Source organism: Passer domesticus, chromosome 6 (assembly GCF_036417665.1).
Source record: "Passer domesticus isolate bPasDom1 chromosome 6, bPasDom1.hap1, whole genome shotgun sequence".
NCBI lineage: Eukaryota > Metazoa > Chordata > Aves > Passeriformes > Passeridae > Passer > Passer domesticus.
This window is the reverse complement of record NC_087479.1, coordinates 71,703,513-71,708,375: the sequence shown is the minus strand read 5'-3', so window position 1 is coordinate 71,708,375 and position 4,863 is coordinate 71,703,513. Positions and strand designations below refer to the sequence as shown.

Genomic DNA, 4,863 nt, shown 5'->3' with positions numbered 1-4,863 from the left:
AATGCTTGCTTATTTCAAATACATTACCTGCTTGTAAGCCTTAAAATACAAGGCACAGATCTCCATTATTAAGCTTAGAACTTCCTAATATCTCACTAGATATACTTTTCTGGAGCTTAGGGAGTTATTTTAGCCCAGCGTTAATACACAGACCATTGTTCTATTTGTGCTTATTTGTGTACTTCTTACATAATTTTCTGCTGACCTATCTTATGGCTACTTCTTAGCTCTAATCACAGTTCTGCTGTCTCTGAGGCTTGCCTTTCGCAGCTTTCCCAAAACCCTCTGATTTTATGGATTCCTACACAGAGGAGCTGAGCCCAGGGGCTGTTGGCCAAGGCCGAGGCCCAAGGAGCATTTCTCAGCTGGCAGGGCGGCCTGAGAAGGGGAGGGGGGAATGCAGCAGCACAGGGCCCATGGAATGCATGGACCATTGTGACACCGTGAGGCCCTGTGACACCAAGGGACCATTGTGACACTGTGGGGCCCTGTGAGACCAAGGGACCATTGTTACACCATGGGGCTTCATGGAATCATGGAGAGCACTGTGATATTTCGCTCGCCTCATGGAACAGGGGGACCATACTAAAGCTGTATGGTTCCATGGAAGGTACGGACCATTGTGACACTGTGAGGACCCATCTACAGAGGGTTCATTGTGACACCAAGTCTCATAGAACTGTGGAGACCATTATGATGCATTGGAGGGGTCATGGAACCAAAAGACCATTGTGACACAGTTGATGAGTTCTCCTTAGAAGTTCTGGTTGTAGATGCGAGGAGAAATGAGGTTAGAAATGGTAGGTAACAACCTGTCCCTCATGATTCTGTCTTGCCACAGACGACAAAAGCAACAGCCGTCTCTCCCCTGGCTCCTTCTGCTCTTGGACAAGAAGCCAAAAAGGAGCAAAGTGAGCAGGACAACCACATGCGTCCAGCTGTGCTCACAGCACAGCCCCATCATTCCAAGAGACTAAGTGCCAGTTGTGGGTGCTGCTGCCTTTAGTGCAAGGCAGAGGTGCAAGTTTCTGAGGAGCCAGCACTTTGTGTTGCTGGCCGAGGATGCTGAGTGCTGGAGTCCTGCAGGATGTAGCCATTTCCTGTGGGCAGTGACAGCTCAAAATTGGCCTTTAACCTGTCATGCTGAGGCACCGAAGAGCTGGGGGCTCTGGATGACCCTTTGGCTGCCTGACTCAGTGAAGCTCTATCTCTGGGCTTCTGCAGTGCTTTGGCCAAGGGCACACATGGCAGTGCTGGAGATCCCAGGGCTATGTTGGTTTTTCCATCGTGGAAAGGTGTGGTTGGCTTGTGGAAGTGTTCTGCAGTATTCCTGAGGAGTTCTTCACTCGTACAGACTCTTTTGGCCCAGCTGTCTTTTGGCTTTTGATAAGCTGCAAGGAGATGACTGCGCTGTCCCTGAAGCTGTGGGGGGCCATTTCTGTCCCGTGTGGCCAAGGAAAGGAACCGCGCAGTTGTGAAGCCTTCTTGTCAGGCAAAAGGCAGAAGCGGCGAGTTTCTGTGGATCTGTTTCGCGGTGAAGTCTGCAGCTTTGGAAAGTGCCTTGGAGCCTGGAGTGAGGGTGAAGCTGCAAGTCCTTGAGTGCTGTCTTGTGTTGCTCTGCACAGGAGGGACGTGTTGAAATGGAGGATACAGTATTTGAAGTCAGATGGGCAACTTTGTGCCTGGCGAGCTGCGTGGGCCAAAAGGAGCCAGGGGTGCTGCCCGTCCAGAGCAGCTGAACGTGAGGCAGCGTGTGGCTGGGTGGCCAAGAAGGCCAAGGGCAGGGTGGCCTGTGTCAGCAGCAGAGGGGCAGCAGGAGCAGGGCAGTGAGTGTCGGCCTGTGCTGGGCAGCGCTGCAGCCACAGCTGCAGTGAGTGCTGTGTGCAGTTGTGGGCCCCTGTGAAGCAGAACGTCACTGAGGGGCTGGAGCGGGTGCAGAGAAGGACATGGGAGCTGGGCAAGGGTGTGGAGCACAAGCCCAGTGACGAGGTGCTGAGGGAGCTTTAGCCTGGGCAACGGGAGGCTCATGAGGGGACCTTCAGCTTCTACTCTCTCCATTGAACTATTTTAGCCACTTTTTGTAGTTTCTTTTTCCCCCCTTTTTTTTAACTGCTGTTTTGTCTTTGCTTGGAGAATGAGGTTTCTTCATTTTCTTTTTTTCCCATCCATGCTGCTTTTCCTCATTATTTTCTGCCCTTTTACAGGACTGGTACTGGTTCTGCTAGAATTTTAATTTCTAAGGTGTCACTGCTGTAGAATGAAATAGTTTTGCACGACAAGACATCATTCAGTGCTAGCACCTTGGTGCAGATGAAACTGTGTATTTCTTGGCCAGCCAGTATGGCATTTGAGATCACTTTCAGGTTATCAACGCCTGTGGCTTTTTGCAGCCCAGGGAATCAATTTGTTTTGTGTTCGGGAATTGAGCAGGATATCAACGGCCTTTCATTCCAACTGGTCCTCAGAGATCAGAGGGGCTGGGAGGGGCTGGGCAGCATTTCTGATTACAGCCACTTCAGCAGTGTCAGTGTGGTTGAGTCCAAGAGAAGAACTTGCTCAAGCACAGATGCAGAAAGAGTGCAGTTCTCAGTGCAATGCTCTGGGTCAGATCATTTTCCATAAGTACCTACAAGCTCCAGATTCCCCAAGAGTGTGGTTTATTGAAGCAACAGGACAGCAATCTCAGGATTGCTGCTGAGTGGGGGCACTGCCTACCAAGTTTTGATGTGAGAGAGGACAGTAAAGACAGATTATAGTAGTGAGATCTACCTGTCTGTCTGTCTGTCTATCTATCTATCTATCTATGTAACTTTTACATAATTGAATCTTCCCATCTCTGGCCCAAGGATGTTGGAGGTGCAAACCTCACCTAAAGCATCCCTTTCAGGAGAGGATTAGAGACATGTTCCGTGTACCAGTTCTGAACAGGCAGAGATGTTTCCCCCTCCAGATATGGGTTTTTTCCCCTCAAAGCTGTTTTCTTCCTCTGGCCTCTTCTGCCCTGAAGTCCCCACTTAATTTTTTTAATTTCTGCTTGTCCTAGTTAGGTGGAACAATCCCATGGTTAGGTGCTGTTTGGTGACTCTGGTCATACATGCATTACACGACACACAGTTTCCTTCACTGGCATCCCCAGGGGTGTGTAAGTGCATTTGTTAATTGGGCCTTCTGAGAGTCTCTGTTACTGCTGGTCAGAATTCTCAGTTGACAAAAGAGGGAGAAAAAACACCTTGGTCCTCTTCCATATACTGAGGTGGCTGTAGAGGCTCTGTGACATACATCAAAGTATCTTTGCACGCATCCCTATCTCCTGAATGACGAGGATTTCTAACAAGAGTGTAGACGTCAGGAAGGCAGGAATGCTGGTGCAGGCCTGAGGAGAACGTGAACTGCAGAAGTGTCTCTCACAAGGAGTGAGCTCAGCCAGGAAGCCACCTGCAGAGCCAGGATGGAGCTGTGGGACAGGGCTGGGTGTCAGTCACTACTGAAAGACAAAGAGGACATGGCAGGAGCAGAGGGAGGCCCTCACCAGAGCCTTGAGGAATGCCACACCTTCCCTGTCAGCTGCCTGACAGGCTGTTGGAGCTTCAGTGCCAGATGGCCCCTGATTGTAGTGCCAGGCTCACTTTGGAATCTGTGCCTCCCCACGGGCAGAGAATGACCCAGGAGAGCATCAGCACAGTGCCTTGGGAATGTGTGAGCCCATCAGCCTTTGAGTCTTGGCTCACAAATATCACACAGGAAGTCGAAACCCATCGTCTCTTGCTTTCTGTGCAGGTTCTTGTACAGAAAGAGCAGGAGCAGACTGCTTATCAAAGATGCCATGCCAGGCTCAGGGAGAGCTGTTCCCAGCCCGAGAGCAGGAAGAGCAGCTCAGGCAGCAGGTGGAAGAGCCACAGCAGAATGGCCAGGTAAGCCTGACTGGCCAGGTGACAGAGGGAAGGGCAGGAAGAGGGGCATAAAATTGAGCTCTTGGGACTGAGGAGGCCAGGAGTCCCACAGGCACTGAAAGCACAGAGCCTTGGAATCTGCAGAGATCAGCACTGGGACAGGAGGTTTGCAGTGGAAGCAGAGGTGGATAGGGAAGCAGAAAGACGTGGCTGAATAGATGTGCTTTTGAGGCTGCAAGAGGAAAAAGCTGAGCCTGATGGCAGCTCCCAGTCACTTGCTCTGCATTTGTGTGTACAGAACATCAAGGCAGAGCCACAAGCAGAGCTGCCCGAAGCTCAGAGTGCCATCATGGCAGTGAAGAGAAAGAACAAGGAAGACATGAGAAGAATTCAAGAGGAGATGAATCTCCATCAGCACAGGGGCGATCAACAAAACCAGGTGAGAGAAAGAATGGCAGCCACTCCACTCATGAAACTTCCTCTCCATTGTTGTTTACAAACCATCAAGGAAGATGTGCAGGCAGAGCTGCAGGAATCTGAGGCTAGGAACAAGGCAAGGGAGAAGAGGCTGGAAGAAGAAATGAAAATCATCAGAGAGAAAGTTAATCACCTCCCTCAGGCTCTACAAAAGCAAGGGAGTGAAGGAGGGACAGCCACTGCAGTCACCAAACTGATGCTTTCTGCCCTTCTTGCCTTTCAGTGCAGAGCAGCAGGGAGTGGGGCCATGCCTCTGAGTGCCATCCTGCTCTAGTGTGGATCACAGTTACTCTGAAGGACATTTCCTGCTGTGCTGGATCTCAAATGCTGCCCTGGACAGTGGGACTTGTTCTTTGGCTTTTGGCCAGCAATCATCCAAATTGATTCCTGCTGGCATGTTCCTGCTCTCTCTGTTTCTTTACAGGGGAACATGGTGACCCAGATGGAGGACTGAAACAAGCTGTCTGTATCCCTTGTAAATCTGTTCTTTCCCTTT

The 4,863-nt window shown here is 50.5% G+C and overlaps 1 long non-coding RNA gene across 1 annotated transcript; it reads left to right on the top strand.

The window, feature by feature from the left end:
* Positions 1-527: 527 nt before the first annotated feature.
* LOC135302254 (uncharacterized) lies at positions 528-4,430 on the top strand. The gene is made up of 3 exons (XR_010363957.1): positions 528-610; positions 3,778-3,911; positions 4,189-4,430. It is a non-coding gene; the product is annotated as an uncharacterized LOC135302254 (long non-coding RNA).
* Positions 4,431-4,863: the final 433 nt, after the last annotated feature.